Genomic DNA, 22,170 nt, shown 5'->3' with positions numbered 1-22,170 from the left:
TCAGAACTTGAATATTCAACTGCAATGTCTGCTCAAGAACGGTACTTCTTTCCCAATCCCATAAAATTCAACACTTAGAAAGTGACAAATTTTTTAAAATAGGTAGTTGAAACAAACCACAGCTAATTTTCATAGTGGACTGTACTATACGATAAACATGTCAGTCAATTTGACAACCTTTGTCGGAAACATTATTCAATGAAAATATTGTCCGAACCCTTAGTATTTCTCTTCGACAAATACTTTAACACATTGTGAACCACTTTTCTTTCACGACTATAAAAATATTTTAGCAATTTAATTCATAAAACCAATTGCGCACATTTAAAATAAAGTTTGTTTACACTTTGACAGCAATAGACTGACATGCAAGGTGACATGTCAATGAAGTTTTGAGTTACTGTTGCCATTAAAAGAAATTAGTACCATTAGTTTTCCGCAACATGGCGAGGGTTTTTATGTTCCTGGTCAGGCTATAAAATACTTATTTATTTAATTTTTCAATGCTTAAGTGTTCATTAGAATGAAAGGGTGCTTAATGTATTAAAAAAATTAGAAAATAATTATGATGGGTTAATGTTTTTGAGCGGTTTTTAGGCGATTTCTGACAATGTCCTTTACCTATACATATAAATATTTGATTTGATTTGATTAAAAAGTTCAAAACTTAAGCCTAAATTTTTATTAAAATTTAAACAATGTTACGTAACGTCTGGTAAGAATGTCCCTGTAACGCATCGTAATGTTTTACGAGAAAATTGCGTTACGTAATACTTGAATGCTCCCTGAGGGAATTTTAAAGTATAGGTTGGTAAAATAAGAAATTCACAGAATTTTATTATTATTCGTTTATTGTTCTTTCTTAAACTATTCAATTGATCTCACAATATTATGTTCAGAACATGTAATGTATAATATTGTTTTAAAACAAGGTTCAAGTAGTTTCAAAGCAAAATCTGTCAAGGCTTAGTCGAAATGGACCACTTTGTTTCATTCCATACCACAAAAATGGAAAATATTTTTTTCCAGCCAAACTATTGCTTTTAGAGAAAAACTTGTGCAGCATTAATTTATTCATCAGAATAACGTAACCTATCGACAGGTATTTTTTTCAAACATAAATTGTGAAAAAATTCGCTATGTCCATAAATCTCAATTTCGATCCATAGTGCGGCGCTGCCTAAAGTCGGCCAGGCCCGCTAATTTAGGGCATGCAAAAACCGAGCGGTTTGGAAAAACCGGTTTTTTCGGTTTTTATTTTTAAAAACCGAACTAAACCGGTTTTTTCGGGTTTTTCGGGTCGACTGTTTGTAAGTAAATAAAAATGCTGCAAATTATAATAAAAATCATTTTATTTCTTTTATATTCTAGTTTGACAAGATGAAGTTACATGTTCTGAACATAATATTGTGAGATCAATTGAATAGTTTAATTAAAAATCAAATATAAAGAGATCAACAATAGGATACTTCGCTCATTAGCAAAGCAAAACCTTTGGTCAGGACTTCTTGGCGGGAATCTGAAGCGTCATGTTAGCGGTTTTGTTTTATTTCCTCAAATTCGTGTGTGGGCGACTATTAATGTGTAATAATGGTGGATTATTAACCATTGAGTGTTCGTGAACGTCCATGGGTGTGGGCAAGTGAAGCAAAACAGTGCATCGTGATTCTTCTGGTTCTCTCAAGTTGTCCATAGGAGGTCTCAGTAAAGCACCACAACTTTACTGAGACTCAAAGGGTGGGAAAGGGTATCATCTATCATCCTTCATTATATCATTACTTGATCTCATTTTGTAACTCGTATCACTTATATACTGGAAAATGGCACAAATCAAGTCGACCTCGACGTGTATTGCCAACATCATCAAAAAAGAAGAAGAACATTTGGTCATAGTTATGCTTAATTAAATAATATGTAAGTTGACACTGACAGAGACTAGCAAAGCAAAAATAATGGCGGCAATGGTCAAATACAAAGCGCGTTCCATTTTGCGCCCGCGCGCTTATAGCTTTAGCTAGAAGATACATGGTACTTTAGTTCAATACCATAGCCATAGACTATACTCTACTCATTCACATTGCATTACAATAATTGTTTTTATTGATATGACTAAAGAAGCATGTTCTTGTATGAGTTATTAAATTATCTAAAATCGTAGAAGAAAAACCGAAATAACCGAAAAACCCGGATTTATAACTGACAAAAACCGAGTTCCAAATTGTGTCGGTTATCCGGTTAACCGGTTTGCATGCCCTAGTCGCAATGTGTCTAGGTCAGACATCTTGCTTCGCTCAAAAAACGTATTTTTCGTTGGCGATAAGATTGCTGCATTCAGCTTAGCGAAAATGTCAACGAAACCCGATTTTGCAGCCCGAGTGCCGCTCGTTGTGCATAGGCCTACTACAAATACGGCATCTAGGCACCGCCCGGCAAGAACATCCACGCTTCTGCAGTATCTGCCCAAAATTCTTAGCAAATAACTTTTAAAAAAAAACCGACTTCAAACGCGTGAACACAAATAATACCTATTCAACAAAAACATAATCGTTCAAATTGGTTCATAATCGGCGGAGATATTGCGTATAAAAAAGTTCATCCCCAATTTTCCACCCTTGGGGGTGAAATATTTTCTTCAAATTCGCATGAAACCGCCCTTTTGATAATACCTATTCAACAAAAAAATAATCGTTCAAATTGGTTTATAATCGGCGGAGATATTGCGTATAAAAAAGTTCATCCGCAATTTTCCACCATTGGGGGTTGTTTTTTTTATTATTAAATTTAAATGGGACCACCCTTGAGGTATTACCTATACGCCGAAAAAAGATTTGTTCAAATCGGTTCATAATTGGCGGAGTTATCGCGTAACAAACATAGAAAAAAAAAACATACGGGTCGAATTGAGAACCTCCTCCTTTTTTTGAAGTTGGTTGAATACACAAAGGGTTTTGAAGGTTTAATGATCCTCTTTAAAAACACCGCTGCCACCATGTTGTAGTCAAACGCTGAGTCTGGTAGTCAACTATTTATTTACACAAGGTTGGTATTCATGCTACATGGGGCTGCCAGTGTTGCCACCCACAATACTATTGACCCTGAAACAGTACAAACTTAATAATATTTGTCTCTTCGTAGTATTAGCACAGAATAAGTAATAGTACAGGTACAGAAGGATTACTCCGCAAGACGATTTAAATAAATGCGAGTCTTGTTACGACGCGATACAGTGGAATTCAGCTCGCACAGCACTACGTACCTACAATTTTATTCACCTACAAGTTTTGTCTCTTTCTATCGCGTGCCTCTGAACTCTTCTTACGCTGTTAGGGTTGCTGTCTAGTGAAAAAATAATTAATCTACTTATTTGTAATGAGGTACGTATGTAGGTAAGTATGCATTCATCATGGAAAACCTTGGGAGAGGCCTTTATAGCAGTGGACGTCATTCGGCTGAAACGAACGAACGAATTCTGAACAGTAGTCATGGTAGGTTAGGTTCCTATATTATCCTAAGAATTATTGATTACCTACATGACCAACATACCTTTCAGCATCTTTGGGAAGCGAAAAAAATAGATAAATCCGGTAGATTTCTTTTCGAATTTAAACACCCGAACGCCGCACAATATTTCTTTCTCTTTATGTCCATTTTTAAATAATACTTCGATCATAGAATTATAATCATACTACAACGCACGCCAGCGTCCTGACGGGCGCGCGCGTGACACTCGACTGATATAATACCCGCCGGCGGGGCGCTTCGCTGTAGGTAATTATCGGATGTACCGCGCGGAGTGAGCCAGGCCTGGTATTAGTAGCGGATTTCAAATAACCAGTCAAATAATGTAATCTTACGTCTATATATTTTTCAGCTATTGCTTTAATGAGATTAATTAAGTTATTTCTGTGGGTGGTTGATCAAATTGATGGTTTGCTATGGAACTCGCATCCATGGCGACGTATGCTGCGGTCTCGCTTCAACGCCACACACCGTTCTCCGCTCACTCATCGCCGTCTCCTAAAGTACTAGTCCAAGATGGACTGCAGACCGCAAACTGCGAGCCACCACGGTTAGCACAATATTCCATCGATTATGCCAGGTTTCTAGCGTAAATTACATTTAAGTCGGCCTAGCAAAGTATTCTATCGTTTATGGCAGGCTTCTAAAGCATTTTGCTAGTGATCTTTAATTTTCTACTACTGACACTATAGGCGAAAAGTGCACTTCGAAACAGAGCTAGCACTTCGTTGCACGTTGTCCCTGGCACATAATATTTCTCGAACCATTTCAATACTTCTTCCGCTTCTTCTGATACAACTTTATTCCTTGTCACATCAAAAGTAGCTGGCGCAGAGACAGATGATATATGAAATCTGCCAAATGTGAATGTTTTTGAAGGAAGAGTTGACAGGTTATCGTAGCACAAGCGCCGGAATACCTCAAGTTATTGGCTGGCTTACGGCAATCCACGCTGTCAAAAGAGGCGTCCTTGTTACCGTTTGCAAGTAATGTTTGTGAATACGAGCGTTACTAAGTATCTTCGTAAATGTAAACTTGAAGTCAGCTGACACAGGCACGAGTTTCGTGAACTGCCTGAGTCCAAATAAGTTAAAACCCCACAACTTCCATTTTTTTCGTACGCGGAGCGACTTTTAAACGAGGCTTTCGCGTCGAAGGACAAGAGGAGACTCCATAATCTATTACACTTATCAATAAAAAGTAGATACCACATAGAAAGGAAGAAAGAGCACATTGAAGAGAGAAAAAAACCCGTGAGTGGAATCCTGCGACCGTCTATGATTTTAAGTTGGTCCATCATCAATTCTCCAATGTGAATATTATTCAATAAAAAGCAGTAAGCACCACCTGCAATCTTTGATACTGGCGGTAACTGCATTAAATTGTTGTGAGACCTCATAGTAATGTTTGTGAATACGGGCGTTACTGAGTATCTTCGTAAATGTAAACTTGAAGTCCGCTGACACAGGCACGAGTTTCGTGGTGACTGCTTGAGTCGTCTTTATGTCGACTGCTGCTGCTTTGTTTTTAATAAACTGGTTGATGACCCCTTCCAAAATCGTCAAACTCTCATCCAGTGCCACATTTCGATCCATTGTATACAAATGAGAGAATTTATGATTTAAAAGGGCTATAACGGGCTGGATTTTAAATAACTTAGCTTGAGCTCTCGTTAGTTCAAAAGATACTTACTGAGTATCTTCGTAAAGGTGAACTTGAAGTCAGCTGACACAGGCACGAGTTTCGTGGTGACTGCTCGAGTCCAATAAGTTAAAACCCCACAACTTTGTATGGTGTCATATGAATGGGTAACCTATACAAAATTGCGTGGTTTCCATTAATCTTTTATTAATGTATGTTGAATATTCACCATACCACATACAATAACTACTATATTATAATCTAGTAAATTAATTACTTTGTTATCAAGGCAAGCATGTGGTGCTACCATGCAAAAACATCTCAATCTACCTATTGTTCTCTCTACGTTAATGCGAAGCGCTGCTATTCTTTTCTTTTCTAAAACTTCCTGCTTTGTGACAGCTTTACCTTCGATAACGCTAGGAGGCCGTATAAGGTTACATCCCTGGCTTTCTAATAAATGTGATATATTTTTGAATCCATAGCCTTCAGATATGAAGTTGATCACTTCCTTCAGTCATCAGTCCATCTGGTGTAATGGAAATCAAATACTTTATAGAATTACAATGCTTGTACTCAGACAGACCACGTCAAAGCCTGTTGCACTGCATTTGAAAGTTTCTATATCCTGATTTCCCGTTCCCGTGGGAATTTCGGGAATTCCTTTCTTAGTACACCTCTACGGTACCTAAGCTACGTCCCTTCCAAATTTCAAGTGCCTACGTTTAGCCGTTTAGACTGCGTTGATATGTCAGTCAGTCAGTCAGTTTCTCCTTTTATATATTTAGATCGTCTCGTCAAAATTTAGTATATTATTAAGAGGCACGTTCTCAACAGAGTTTTGTAATTCGGAAAAATACATATTAATTGTAGAAGGTGATACAACTGCCCTGGAACGTTTTATGTTCTGGCAAAGCCTCAGCGATATGTCATTCTTATGTCGCTTCAAAAAATTGTACACAAAATCTCTTCCTGGCAAGTTATCTTTAAACCTCCAGTGCTTAACCCCTAACATGTCTAGATAACTTTTGACCAAGAAAAATCGTGTCAACAAACCTTAAGTCAATCTCGAATGTGTCCCTATTCCCACCCTAAACCCTATTCCCCCCATTTTACGGTATAGAGCCGAAGATTTTAATGTGAATTGTGAAAAATACTGAGTATCTTCGTTAATGTGAACTTGAAGTCAGCTGACACAGGCACGAGTTTCGTGGTGACTGCTTCAGTCCAATAAGTTAAAACCCCACATTTTTCATTATTTTCGTACGCGGAGCGACTTAAAAACGTGACTAGATCCCAGTCGTCGAGAGACCATTCAGTAGCCTCAAGACTATTGAGGGTATGATCCCAGAGACCGGGGACGCTTGAGCGTTTGAGGCCACTTCCTGAATAGACCTCAAAACGCCACAGGTCTTGGCCTCGCACACCTCATAAGTCTTGATGCCGGCTGCTGCTGCTTTGTTTTTAATAAACTGGTTGATGTCCAACCACCCCTTCCAAAATCGTCACTCTCATCCAGTGCCACATTTCGATCCATTGTATAAAAATGGGATAATTTATGATTTAAATGGTCTACGATGGGCTGAATTTTGGCAGAGAATGCCACTTGGCATAAGTCCGCCACTGTACAGTTTTATGTGCAAAAGTATAAATAAATAAATAAATTTTAAATAATTTAGCTTGAGCTCTCGTTAGCTCGACAGGATTGCAAGTCGCGTTGTCTTGGAAATGGAGACAACCACTCGTCAAAGCGTCATATAGAGTAGTGGGTCCACAATTAATATCAGAGAAGGTTTCCCTGCTCAACTCTGGTGCGATTTTTAAGGTTGCGTGAAAGCTCTCGACTGGAAGTCAAACTTATCTAATGCTGTAGACGGCGCCGACGGCACCGCCAGCTCCAGGACCGGGACCACTGGCAACACCTGGACTGATGGCAAAGAAGCCGGCTCGACGGAGGGAGTGAAGTGTGGAGGAGGCCATGAAAAGTCAAGAGCCGCTGGTGCGGCCCCCTCTTCTCCACGGACCTCATCCTCAAATAACGCCCGTACCGAGCGCGGAATCGGCAACGGCAGAGCGTCCTCGTCCTCCACCGAAGATTCTTCTTCGCTTCCTAATAAAATTAAAACAACAAAATTAGCGATACTCAGATGGAAGGTGGCGAGCTGAAATAACCTTATAGACACTCGAGGAGTAAGAGTGACTGAGCCCATAGTTCACAGGAGATTTACTGAAGTTGGTATAGGGTCGTACCTACATACCCGAGAAAGCTCCAACTTGTGATTGTGACACAGCACCGAAAAAAGAAATTGAACTTTGCATGTGAATATCGTGATTGGGTCTTGAACGACTGGACTGGAGACATGATCTCTTCACTTATGAGTGCAGAGTTCTCTTAAACCAGATCGATGGAAGTTTGCGAATATGGAGACACAAAGAGAACGTAACTTTTAGTCTTAATTTTGAAAATATTGTGGTACCTATATGGCGGCAGCTTAATTCTGGTGTGGGGAGGGATATGTTTGGGAGCTCGCTCGGAGTTAGTGGTGGTCGATGGAGGAAATACGACTTCTGAATGGTACACTAGGATCATTTTAGAAGAACATGATGTGCCATTTACTCCATTTATTGTGGGCTCTTTTAGTTTAATTCACGATAATGATCGTTCTCACAGTGCTCGCTCAGTACAGGCACATCTAAACCATTTGGATATACCCATGATGCAGTGGCTGGCAAGATACCTAGACAAGAATCCTATAGAGCATGTCTTGGACTTTCTTAAAAGATGTGTGAAATCCAGAATACCACCGGGGGTATTGAGAAACGCGTTACTAGAGGAATGGCAGACATTGCCCCAAAATACCCTTCATAACATTAACTGCAGCATGCTCAGATGAATGGAAACCATCATCAGAGCAAGAGGGGGAAATATCCGTCATTAATAAATTCATTTGGTTAGTGATAAGCTACCCTGATTTTTAATTTTGGCCACAATTTCTAATTTTTGTTCAAAACTGAAAGCCATGAAATTTCGTTTTGATGTTATAATCAACAAACGACTTAATATTTAAAAAAATCTGTTATTTTATTTTAATTATCTCCTTATTTTGTATAAAAAATGTTTCATAGATCAGTAGTAATTTTACTTATTTTCATACTTTTTTTCCGTTCCGCTAAATCTGCCGGTGTGTGTAGTTTAACACCTAACCTGATTCGCAACTTCTGCAGATATACCCTGCGACCGAAAAAGCCCTCTCAGCATTAAAACTAGTTGGTTTGGTACACCATGTAGTCTTGTATTAGAGCAGGGCTGTCCAAACCATGGCCCGCGGGCTGCGTACGGCCCCCGGTTTGGATTATTGCGGCCCATAGAATCTTTTTTATCTTCTGTAATTTTTTGGAGCACCTCAAATACATGGACGAAATAATCGTCGAATTTGAACGGCGTTTTGCAGATTAAAAAAATTGAGTGATATAGCACTCTTCACTCATCCATTAACGATCGCAGTTGGGAGTGTGAAGATTGATTACTGAAACTGTGTGAAGGTCTACAATCAGACCCCTTTTACAAGGGCAGAACTGAAATAGGACTTGATTTTTTTAAGCTCCTCGCTGAACGTTTCCCGAAACTGGCGAATTTCGGGTGGTAAAAAATGGGCGATGATGGGCAGTACCTACCTTTGTGAGAGTGCCCAGAATACGGTTACAAATGGTTATAAAAAGAGAAGTTTCCAACATATTCTATCGTACATACGATGTGCAAATATTACAAAAAATACGGTTGTTTTTAATATTAAAAAGTAGTATCATTATTAATTGAATATCATGCAAATGTCAGAAAATGATTATGAATTATTGAAATAGCACAAATATATTATTACATTAGATTCATACAATGTCAATGACACATAATGACATATTTTAAGAAATTTTTAGATGTCAAGTACAAAATGTCAAAAAGATTTTTCGGTCAGGAATTCATTGACTGTGTAATACATCTTTTGTTTTAAGAATTCTAATAAATTATTTCTAAATTTAGTAAATGTCAATGTTTTAATATCTTCGGGTAATTTATTAAATATTTTTATTGCCATACAATAAACATTCCTTGAGTAGAGAGTCAATCTTTGTGGGGAATTCTCAAATTTTCAGTTTTCCTGCCTCTGTACCTATCAAAGTCTTTGTTTTTATCGAAGAGATTTATTTATTTTTATTTTATTTTATTCGGAAAACCAACAGCAATACAATACAAATAATGGGACCTTAAATTATGTATCTGGCATCTGCTTAGCCATTTATAGGTAATCGCGAATGGAAATGGAAATTTCGATTTTTGTTATAAGATACATGTATCTTATAACAAAAATCGAAATTTCCAGGTGATGATAATAACATTTATTTATTTATTTATTTTTATTTAATTAAAATGCAAGTGAGCTTACAGATAGATCCAAAGCGCTCACATTAATGTTAGTAACATGGTAAACTTAAAAATTAAATTCTTATAGTCTCTATTCAACAACACTAAAATTAAAAGAATTTGGCAGTTTCACTTTTTTCACTTTAGCATACACATGGTCGGTCACTTGCACTAGTATAATGTGTGCCGGGTTTTCGCTGCTGGTCTCTGGGAAGCCCGTTATCTCAATGTCGTTTCCCAAGATTTCCTGATCTCTGTGCTATCTTTTCTTCTAAGTCAGACACCACACAACTATGCGAATTGCTCGCTGCGGTCTCGAGACACTCAAATGCGGTTTTCTACAGAGTCCAGACGCACGCTCTGTGTTTTGATGGCAGAAGTTAGTTCTGACATTGTGGAACGTAACAAATTCATTTCTGTGCGCATAGCGCGCATCTCCTCAACGAATTGCTTGAAATCAGGCGCCGCACCCGCCGGGATAGCATGCTCGAAATTTAGCTGCGAGATGTCACTGTTGGATTCAGCAACTTCAGGCAGAGTAAATACAAATGAGTAGGTGAGTGTAAGAGGGTAGCTGCATGTCCTCTGAAACAAAAATAATAATACATAGCTTACAACATTGGACTAAAGTTCGGTCGCCGAGCATATAGAATTTCGTCCAATGATCCCAAGCTCGCGACCGCGATGGGCGGCCGCAGTGAGTGTGCGATAAGGATGAGTAGCTTGGGGTCATTGGACGAAATTCTATGTGCTCGGCGACCGGACTTAATCAACTCTTGAATCACGTTTAGGAAGTAAATCTCTACCTACCAATTTCAAACTCCCCTAGAACTTCTGCAGGAGCCTGCCTGGTTGTATGACTTCTGCAAATAATAAAAAAAATGTTAAAACAAGGAATAAAATATGTAGTCAACGTCAAACAGTTCGTAACACTCCAAAGTAGCCACAAAAGTTCCAGACATCTTTATTACAATTGGAATAAAGTTTTGTTGTTAACTTTTTGGCCACTTTCACTAATTACTTGACGCTGCCTGTAAATAATTATACAGTTAGCGCCAGCCAAATAGTTTGTTACACTCAAAGTAGCCAAAAAGTTCGTAACACGTCTTTTGGTTACTTTGTGTCATCACAAAAATCGACCCACTTCCCACCAATATTGGCACCATTTTATAGCCTAGTTCTAAACTTCATTTCATTAAAGGAAAGGTTTTTACCCCAAAAATGTGTCTGTAGAACAGTGGTTCTTAAAACCGGTGGTCCGCGGACCACTGGTGGTCCCTGGAGGCATTCCAAGTGGTCCACGAAGACATCGTAATAAACAAGTGACGTGACGTGATGAGTCGAGTCAACACAACGCAAACGGCGCACAGTGGGCGAGAAATCGACCCCCCCTTTCATAGGATATTGAAAAAAAAAAAAAAAATAAGTGGTCCCTGACAAGACAGAAATTTGGTAAAATGGTCCCTAAATCACTTCTTCAAAAAATAGGTTTCAACTTTTATGGCTATTTAACTGTTAAGTTGGGATTAATCGCTATCCATCTGGTAAAGAGGACACGTGAGATCATTATTTGATTTATAACCACATTAATTGGTCTACTTGGTCTCAGAGGTGAGCCCCAAGTGAAGCCTTTTTTCAAGTCTCATTTATGGTACCAGTTAATCTACTATATAAAAATAAGTCGGGTTTTCCTCCCTGACGCTATAACTCCAGAACGCACGAACCGATTTCCACGGTTTTGCATTCGTTGGAAAGGTCTCGGGCTCCGTGAGGTTTATAGCAAAGAAAATTCGGGAAAAGGGGGTAAAACAGGATCCACGCGTACGAAGTCGCGGGCGGCCGCTAGTTGTTTATAAAAAAAATGAAACGTGTTTTTCTTTATGTTTATTTATTGGGCTTTCAAATAACACCAATATTGTTGGGGCACCTGTGTCCGAAGAAAATCTTTAAAGTTCCCGTCGCGGAAGGTGCGATTTATTTGATGTCGAGTGTATTTGACGCTGACTGTACTTTGTGACTCGTACATGGAATAATAACAAAAATGTAGAATTTACCCAGAATGACGACTTGTTGCAGCGATGTAGATGGCTGACGTCCACGAACACACCGCAGCATTCCGTTCAGGATATTATGGTCTTCTGAAAATAAGATAAATTCGAGTAAATATTGAAGTAGATACAACCCAAAAAAATATTTAAACAAAAGTCTTTTTTGAAATGTATTAAACTTTTCAATAAATTACCACAAACTGTTGTAGAATTGCCCATTCATAAATTTAAAGCACATATGAAAAGCACTTTAATGAAAAAGGGCTACTATAAAGTTGAAACTACCTAGCTCGCTTCAATACTTATGACTATAATTTGTATCTTTTAAAGACTGTAAACCCTTGAAAAGAAGGCTGACAATAGTGACTGAGTTTCTTGCGCTGCTTCTTCTCAGCACTGGCCCATTTATTGTCCCGTAGCAGCGATAGGGTTAATATTGGGACGTGTAAAAGTGCTTTTTAAAACCCTATTTGCAAAAATTAATGAGTTTTTATGTGACAGGAGTACAGGACCTTACTGACCTCGTCTTTTGCTGGGAGGCCGTATAAAGAGGTTTCGTCCTCAAGTGATATTTTCTTGTAAAAATATAATTTATTTACACACACACACATTTACTATTTTCACAGGCTAACCATGAAATGCTGGCTAATAATGAAATCGCTCTTGAAGAATATAATAATGCTAAATCCAGTTGCTTTACATTAATAAATTATTAAGTTAAAATGGCTCCGCCCTGTGCCACAGAATAAGTAATAGTACAGGTACAGAAGGATTACTCCGCAAGACGATTTAAATAAATGCGAGTCTTGCTACGACGCGATACAGTGGAATTCAGCTCGCACAGCACTACGTACCTACAATTTTATTCACCTACAAGTTTTGTCTCTTTCTATCGCGTGCATCTGAACTCTTCTTACGCTGTTAGGGTTGCTGTCTAGTAGTGTCTAGTAAAAAAATAATTAATCTACTTATTTGTAATGAGGTACGTATGTAGGTAAGTACGCATTCATTATGGAAAACCTTGGGAGAGGCCTTTGTCCAGCCATGGACGTCATTTTTGGCTGAAACGAACGAACGCATTCTGAGCAGTTAGTCATGGTAGGTTAGGTTCCTATACTATCCTAAGAATTATTGATTACCTACATGGCCAACATACCTTTCAGCATCTTTGGGAAGCGAAAAAAAAGATAAATCCGGTAGATTTCTTTTCGAATTTAAACACCCGAACGCCGCACAATAATATTTCTTTCTCTTTATGTCCATTTTTAAATAATACTTCGATCATAGAATTAGGTACTACAACGCACGCCAGCGTCCTGACGGGCGCGCGCGTGACACTCGACTGATATAATACCCGCCGGCGGGGCGCTTCGCTGTAGGTAATTATCGGATGTACCGCGCGGAGTGAGCCAGGCCTGCCTGTGCGGAGGCGGAGTAGCTTTGATGAGTCCGGCCGAGGCTGCGCGCGCACCCAGCGCTAGTTGTGGCGCTAGTGATGTATCGCGGCGTAACATCCAATAATGTCAATCATTTACAATAAATTCAAATAATAACACCGCGTTACAAATGAAAAAAAAAGTTAGTTAAAGTTAAAGTTAAAAAGTACCCGCTTTGAAATGTCGTGTTTTCTTATCAAGTCCCATCGTTTAGTAAGAATACATGGATATTTTCTTACCATCACGTCACATTTTTTTCCATGAAGATGTGCCAAATTATGCTAAAAACTGAAAGAATCAAACATAAAAAGAAATCTAATAAAATATACCAGATTTTTATACATCAATCGAGTTTATTTTTTATTATTTAGGTATACAAATATAAGAAAAATCAATTCATACAATTTAAACCCAAAATTCCTTTAAATTTTAACGTTGTTTTTTGTGTTTTGAAAGATCTTCTCGTTTTAGACGACAACTTAGATTCTGTTTTACTTGAGTTGTATTTGCAGCACTGCATTTCAAGCTTAAATCCATTTAATATCTAAGCCCATAATTTATCGTGTTGGTGTTGCGTTGTGGTTGCTAAAACATCTCCATTTGCATTTTGAGCAATTACAACTTTTTCCTTAAATTATGATTTTTTCATAACTGAGCTTCTTTATTCAAATGTTTTATTTTTCTTCAATCTTGATATCGGTCTTGAGCTTGAGTAAGCCTTTCAAGTAATACTGCATTTACCACATTATTTGAGTCACTTGTATTTTGTCCAGAAGTAGTTAATAATAACTATTTTGCCACTACACTACTTCCAGGCAAGTAAGCACTTTTACCTGCTCATCATCATGGTATTTTCTTTTGTTTCCAACATCATTCTGTGGGTCCTGTACCTACGGATCTATCGTAAAGTATTTGTTTGAGAACAAAGGACCGATAAAAAACCTGTGCCTAACTTTTGAATTTGTTAACAAAGGTTTGTTATTGTTAATAACATTCTGAGAGATTAAGAAAGGTTCTATCATTGTTCAACAAACAATAGCTGCAAATCTTTTCGTTCCAAATAAAATTACCACGCCCCTGTCGAAAATACCACGCGGTGATTCAAAATGTTTATTTCAATTTCATTCTTGATTGCTATTCCACACGTTTATGGATGTTCTAAGATAATAGATTATAGGTACTCCTTTGCAGTATGCATTACTAATTATTTTAGAAATGTGTAAAATACTTTTTAAAGTATGCCTGTGCTGCCACACCTAAATGTATCTTCTCAAGTGGCAAATAGAATCTTGGATTGACATACTCTATTTTGTAGGCATTAGTAGTCTTTAAATTGAAATCGATATAATTACTGGCTATTGTTTTAATTAATTTGTGTACTTCTGTCTAGTCTATTAAAGTCATTAAACAGATTTAGTACGTAAGACTTAATATTCGAGTTATTTTTTTGTAAATGTATTATTTAGACTTATACTATGTCAGTTATTTTGCTTGGATCCTCGAATATTTCCAACTTGAACCTTAGTCCAGTCATTACGTACAAGAAAATGAATTTGCGCTTCTAATTTTTTAATATGTTGTAGGGGATACCTAGAAAAGCTTAACTTGAGATTGTCGACCAAGCTTTCCTAGGAGCTTTCGCCGCCATGTTGAAAAAAGGGGTAAAATTTGTTTTTCGGCAATAACTCGGCTATCCGATGAGACTCGAAAATTTTTGTAGGACACTTTTTGTAGCTTTCTTTGTGCTCTACAATAACGCCCGAACCATTTTTAGCGTATCATGCATCGTTATCGAGATATCGATCGATAAAGTCAAAAATTTTGGACACAATTTTTGTTTTTTGCTTTTTTTTTTCTTTGGGTCTTAATAAATATGAAAAATTGTGGAATTCAAACTTGTAGACCATATTCAGACCTACAATTTCCTTCTTGGATTTTTTTATGTTGGACAAAAATTACGATCTCCAGCGCGCCGCAAAGTCGGTGAATCCACGCTATTCTTTTATTTGCCTTTTTTTCGGACGAAATGACTGGACTACCTGGACATACCAAATTTCGGCATCTTCCGCCCAAAACGGAGGTAAACGGACTGCAACTCGATCAACCGATGCGCGTCGTGCCGCTTCCGAACATTCCAAAAACTCCTCGGCGTTGCCGGGCGCCGCGGCAGCGTACCTACTCTGTATGACGTGGTTTAGACATGATTATCCAAAGACTTACTCTCACTGCACTATGGGACGTTTTGCCAATATTTTGGCCAAGGGACTAGCAATTTATTTCTTCGAGAGTTTATAAACGTGAATAGGGGTTTTCGGGGTCACAGATTCCAAATATGGCATCTAAAATTGAAAGGGGGTCCCGTAAGTAAGGGTTCTCCACTTTTTGGGGTTCCGTAGTGAAAATAGTCAAGTATGCTAGTAATAAAATATTAATGTTACGTAGTTATAATAAATCTAGAAGCTTTAATTAGGTTTTTAATCAATATTTGTGTCTAAAAAAGCTATGTTGTAATGTCAATATTGTCTAATCTGATTGGAAAAATGTCTATGTCGTTATTCATTTCATTTTCATCTTCAGTGTCACTGTTTATTCTGGTCATTTAAAGCATTGTCATAATCTAAGTCACCAGTACAGGGACACGAACTTGAGCCTACTGGCACTCTATCAGCTTCCAGATCAATATCTGAAAGGGTGACCTGATGGCCGGTTCTACTCAAGTCGTGGGAGCTACCCGCTCCAGCGTCCAAGTCGTCGTTAAGATTTCGTTCCGAATTATCCTCCATCATCCTCCTCAGTGCTGCCTGTTCATCCTGAATTTCATTGAGTAAGGGTTTACTCACAGCACCGGGGCTCTTCCTTAACCTCCATTTAGGAATCATCACAGTAGGCTGTAAAGCCCTTTACCAGAGTATTCGATTTCTTCAAATTACCGAGAACCGAAACCTTATTACAGCCCTTGTTTTAACTGAGCGTTAAATTTTATGAAATTTAATAAAATCGAAGACAGGACTGCGTGGACATAGAGAGAATTGACAGCTCGTTAGGTTGGTAGTGATGTGCGTGTGCCGTAGTCGTGATGTAAGAAGCCGCCACACCAGACATGGTTCCATGGTTCTATTGATACATGCTTCTAATGATAGCCACCTTGTTGTTGCCGGGCTTTATTAATATCTTATGAATGTTGACAAAATCCTGGAACTCTTTTAATTTGTTTTGCCTTCTTAGTGCTTCGGTTAAAATGAGCTCCAATCTTAGAAAATCTTCTACAGATCTTGGCAGCTTAAGGCACGCTTTGGATGCCACAAGATGAAACTTATGGCAGCTACACTTGATGCATGCAATGTGCGGTACTTTTAGTTTCAAGTAACTAAACACAGAGTGGTGTTCGCCTACCATGCTATTAGTTGTGTCGGATGCAAATGAATAAATAAATAAAGGAATTTGCCGGTCTTGAAGCCAAGTTAATAAACTACCACAAGCCTTTCCAGATTTGACTTCATATTATGTCGAGAAACTGTGTGCGAACACAGTCTACTTCGTCATAATATGTATCTGTGAGTGTTTTTCGACACTGATGTCAGTTGTCTCGTCCATTATAATGCTGAACGGAGTTTTCTTTAACTTATCACCGCCTTCCCTTTCATAGTTATTTTAAACACTGTCCTCTCCATAGGTTGTCTGGAAGAGATCGCTTCATAGCGATAAGACCCCCTAAATTGTTTATTTTCCACACATTTACACTATCATTACAGATAATACCTATTACAGGTAACTTATAATGCCTTCCTAAAAGAGGTGCCACAAGCGTTGGGGCTGCGTTGCGATAACGCGATCCGTCATTTCAACGCATCGTGTGGCATATCGTTCAGTTTTTTAAGTAGAACGACGGATTGTCACCGCTCATCGACGCACAGCTAACGCACCGTACTGACAACATTATAAAATACTTAAATGGGCCATTTGACAACATGTCAGATTTTCAGGTTTCCCCGCAACATAAGCAATAAGTCAAACTTAATTTTTGAATGTTATTTCATGTCCTTTGTTCACAATGTCTTCAGAAATGGTATTTTACACAAAGTATGGAATCGAATCGACGTTTCCATGCTCTGTGGTATTTTACCAAAAGGGATGTTGTAAACAATACCCAGATGGTCAAGTAATTCCAAGTAGGGATGCCTGATGTTCATCGATGTTGAAAACAAAAAATATCGATGTTACTATAATACGAAATATCGAAACATCGCTGTTAACGGAATCGATTATCAACGTCAAGTTTATATTATCAAGAAAGAAATAATAAAATGACTTTTCCTTCAGTCAGTTAATACAAAAATTTGTTTCTTAATAAATTCAAAACAATTTCACAAAATTTTTCGCTTGTTCCCTATGAGTCACACCCAAACGAGTAACCCTGTTATCTACTCGTTGAGAAAGAATCATATCGAGAGTTTCTTTTTAATTTATCAGGACCTAGAGCTTTTATTATAAAGAATCACATAAAAATCTAAATAAGAAATCTAAAGTTTACAGTAAGGATACAGGTAGGGCATGGAATACCGGAATAAGTTTTATACCGGTATTGATATTTGATACCGGTATTGATATTTCAATTACCGGTATACCGAAATTTCGGTATTTTTTTGGTATTTCTTGAGATACTGCTATTTACTGTTTCAATGTTTCCAAGAACGATTAGTAAGTCTCGTTTGCGAAAAGTTATTAATAGGCCAGTAGAATAAGACGTGAAAATTAATCAAATCGGGAATAATTCCTAAAGGTTTTGTTTTAATAGCTTCATTTGTTGCTCATTAAGACTATCCTAAGACTTCGACTTCGACGAAGGTGTGGTGGGGCCCCCCGAAAGGGGCATTTTTCCGGTTTTATGGTTATACCGTATAAATAAAGGACTTGCAGTATAGAAAATTGATCTTCATGGTAGGTGAAGGGCATTTAATCCTGCATTGAATAAGACGAAATTCATATATTTTAGACAAACCGTTTTCGTGCTTATCTTCGACAAAGTAAAAAATATGCGTATAATTAATGACCCTCTCTAAGTTCAATGGCTCGTCACTAGAGATTGCAAATATTCGATAGTTTTCCATTTCGAATATTCGAATATTTTTTCAGTGATATTCGAATATTATTCGAATATTCGAATATTTTCAAAAAAATGAAAAAGCACTTAAAATATCAATGTTTTTATTGCTTTAGGAACGAATATTTTAACTATTTAACAATATAGTTTTTAAAACAGTTATAAAATTCTCATCATCATCATCATTTCAGCCATAGGACGTCCACTGCTGAACATAGGCCTCTCTCAATGACTTTCACAATGACCGGTTGGCAGCGGCCTGTATCCAGAGCCTTAAATTCCCGCTACCTATATGTGGTCCTCAGTCCACCTTGTGGGTGAACGTCTCACGCTGCGCTTTGTAGTACGTGGCCTCCACTCCAGAACCTTGCTGCCCCATCGGCCATCAGTTCTGCGTACTATGTGATCTGCCCATTGCCACTTCAACTTGCTAATCCGTTGGGCTATGTCAGCGGCTTTAGTTCGTTTAAGAAAGAAGAAAGAAAGAAATCTTTAGGATCTCCTCATTTCTGATTCGATGTCGTAAAGAAACACCGAGCATAGCCCTCCCCATAGCACGCTGTGCAACTTTGAGCTTATTTATAAGGCCTATTCTATTGTCGGCTGCCCAGTCGAGTTGGATTCGACGATTTACCTTTTTCTCGAAATTTGATCTACCTAGCCGAATCGTTTTTCAGAGGTAGACATACTTGTCAACTGTCTCGAGGATCGAGCTCTAACCGAAACATGGACGTTGGACATAAGCTTTGTTTTTTCCATGTTCATCCGAAGGCCTCCTACCTGTTGGGCGACTCGATTAAGGTCTTCGAGCATTGTGCCGAGGTCTTCAAGCGATTCTTCCATGACCACAATATCGTCAGCAAACCGCAGCTGAGTGATGTATTTGCCATTGATAGGTATTTATGCCGAACTAGCTTTCCGCCCGCGGCTTCGCCCGCGTGGAATTTTGTCTGTCACAGAAAAACTTTATCGCGCGCGTCCCTGTTTCAAAAACCGGGATAAAAACTATCCTATGTTCTTTCCCGGGACTCAAACTATCTCTATGCCAAATTTCTCGCCGGAGAGACTGCAGCACTGCCTAAGTCTCGATCGAATCAAAGGCCTTCTCATAGTCCAAGAAGAGCACCACCACGCTTTTATCCCATGCCTCTGGCGTTGTTCCCTGAAGTAAGACGGAGTTAAAGAGTATCTGAACGAGTTTCCATGTTCCACCTGCGTTCAGAAGCTCCGAGGTTATTCCGTCATCACCTGGTGCCTTGTTGTTCTTTAGCTGTTTGAGAGCCTTCCTAATCTCGTATAGGCTGATATACGGGATGTCTTTGGTATAGTGTCGCGTTAACCTAGCTCTTGCGTCTATTGCTGAGCTATTAACAGGTTTGGAGGTAATTCGCTGTCCATAAATCTTTTCGATGTCACCCAGTACCTCGGCTTTTGTTTGACGTTATCGTCCGCCATCTTCAGCATCGTCAGCTAACTTTGCTCAATAGAGTCGTCTCTTTCAAATTATTTGGAATCTTGGTTTCGCTCTATCGCCTCTTTTATACTATTTGTATCAAAGTTGCGAATAATAAAAATATGATTGAAAAAACAAAAAACACAACTACGTAAAAATGAACAGAAAAGATAGAAACAAGACAACTTAGTGTTCACAAATGCAGTCGGAAGCATCAATGACTAGTTCTTTTAGTTGGTGGGTGATATGTATCTGATGCCTCCGACTGCATTTGCAAACACTAAGTCGTCTTCTTTCTATATTTTCTATTTATTTTTGTAATATTCGAATATTCGAATACATGTAAATTTACTATTCGAATACTAATTTGAAATTAAAATTCGAATATTCGAATATTCGAATATTCGATTGCAATCCCTACTCGTCACCCTCTGGCTCCCAAGCCTTGAAAAGGGCCACCTTAACTAGCGTATTCCTGTCAAGCCTCGCGAGTCGGATTCACCTATCCTTATTCATCCCAGCCGTTCCTTTACTACGGTTGCTACGCCTCTTCCTTGCTCTCTCTTGAACGACTTTCGTGTTATCTACTGTGGCTGCCCCTCTTCCTTGCACCCTCCTGTACGACTGCGTTGCCTATTCTTATGCCTGGTCCAAGGTTCGACTCCAATAAATCAACAACAACAGTTTCATATTAAAACGCTGAAGAGTTTGTTTGTTTGAATGCACTAATCTCAGGAACTACTAGTTTGATTTAAATAATTATTTTTGTGTGGGATAGCTCGTAAATTGAGGAAGGCTATAGGATATTATACGATCACGCTCCGTCTAATAGGGGCGAAGCAGTAAAGAAAAATGTTGCAAGCACGAGAAATAGTATTCAAACTATTTTCACGCGTACAAAGTTGATTTCGTGGCGTCGAACCTTGGACCAGGTATACGGCTAGGCAACGCAGTCGTGCAGTAGGGTGCAAGGAAGAGGAGCAGCCATAGTAGATAACACAGAGTCGTTCAAGAGAGTGCTGGGAAGAGTTTCAGCAACCATAGTTAAGGATCGGCTGGGAACAAGGATAGGCAAATCCAACTCGTGTGGCTTGACAGGGATACGCTGGTTAAGACGGCCCTTTTCAAGATTTGGGAGCCGTGTGGTGACGAGCCATTGGACGTAGAGAGGGTCATTAATTAATACGTATATTTTCGTGCTTATTAAGATGCTCGTGCTCGCTTCAATGATATCAGCAGAACTGACTTGACTCAATCGATTATTGGAATCGATATGATGATTCGAATCATTATCATCTGAATCAATATTAAAAATAAGTATAAAAATAAAAAGAGATGGTGTAAAACCTATCAATGACTTTCCATTAGTTGAAAAACTGCCGATATTGCAAAATTAGATCACTTTTTTCGAAAAACCGAAATACCGGTATTTTCCCCTTAAATACCGGTATCAAAATACCGAAAATTTTGACCGGTATACCGGTATTTCGGTATACCGGTATCCATGCCCTAGATACAGGTTAACGAGTAGGGGTGTGATTGGGTGGGAACAAGCGGTATTTTTTTATTTTGTTGTTCATTAATTATCGATGTTATTTAACGATATTCGGTTCGTGATAAATATCGAATATCGATGTTGTGCTTTCGATTATGATGATCGATGTCTACGTTGATGTTTTCCTAACATCGTTCATCCCTAATTCCAAGGGACTGGAAAGTCCCCATCCCATTAGGCGGGTAGCCATTTTTTTTGTCCAAAACGTGAGGGGCGCGGCCCCTCACGTTTTGGACAAAAAAAATGGCTACCTGCCCAGCGGGGAAATGGCATAAATACGGGCGAACGGTCGGATAGAGGTCAGTCGCGCTCTTGCTCTTGGAGAAGCAAAACCTAAAATGTAGGCAGTTTGTGCAGTGTGTTTAAAATGTTCATCATGAAGAACCAAAATGGTTTGTGCAGTGTTTTTAAAATTTCATCATGGAGAGCAGAACAACGGCCTGCCATTTCCCAGTCATCACTTCGGTGAGTACATACTTATTTTCTATGTTATTTATTTCGTTTTAAAATTATTTCGAATGCGTGTTCAATATTATGTAGAGAAAAATAGAGTTTTTGTAACTTCAATTTCATTGGTTATGGTTAGCCTTCAACTTTATTTATATGATTATACTTAAATTCAGACCGAGAGATCTCCAGTTTTAAAAATCATAATCATTAATTTTTGCATGTTGTGAATTATCTCGAAGCGCTAATGAGGGCTATCGTTTTTATACTTAACAGTTGGCACCCCTGGCGATTGACAGGACCTTACTCTACAGTGGCGCCATCTTGATGAGTGCAAATGCGATAGTCCTCCTACCACTTTAGCGCTCACAAGTTGGCGCCACTGTCTTCGTTACTAGCAAGTGACAGGACCTTACTCTACAGTGGCGCTAACTGGTGAGCGCTAAAACGATAGCCCTCATTGGGCCCAAAAGATAAGGAGACAACTCATTTTTATTTTGACGTTCATAAGTGCCAAAATACTGGTTTAAATGGAATAAAATATTTTTAATTT

General features: G+C 38.5%; 3 long non-coding RNA genes across 3 annotated transcripts in view; all 3 read right to left on the bottom strand.

The window, feature by feature from the left end:
* LOC135085506 (uncharacterized) overlaps nucleotides 1–487 on the bottom strand; it is a 102,771-nt gene extending 102,284 nt beyond the window's left edge. The window contains exon 1 of the long non-coding RNA XR_010260135.1: nucleotides 312–487. This is a non-coding gene — a long non-coding RNA (uncharacterized LOC135085506). The remainder of the gene's footprint in view (nucleotides 1–311) is intronic.
* Nucleotides 1–22,170, bottom strand: part of LOC135085510 (uncharacterized) — a 302,780-nt gene that overhangs the window by 154,716 nt on the left and 125,894 nt on the right. The window lies entirely within an intron of this gene.
* On the bottom strand, nucleotides 10,388–12,292 carry LOC135085515 (uncharacterized). Its single transcript, XR_010260147.1, has 3 exons — nucleotides 12,147–12,292; nucleotides 11,632–11,715; nucleotides 10,388–10,440 (listed from the first exon to the last, which is right to left on the bottom strand). It is a non-coding gene; the product is annotated as an uncharacterized LOC135085515 (long non-coding RNA).

This window comes from Ostrinia nubilalis, chromosome 28 (genome assembly GCF_963855985.1).
Source record: "Ostrinia nubilalis chromosome 28, ilOstNubi1.1, whole genome shotgun sequence".
Classification (NCBI taxonomy): domain Eukaryota; kingdom Metazoa; phylum Arthropoda; class Insecta; order Lepidoptera; family Crambidae; genus Ostrinia; species Ostrinia nubilalis.
The sequence above is the reverse complement of the archived record's forward strand: the minus strand, read 5'-3'. Positions and strand labels throughout refer to the sequence as shown.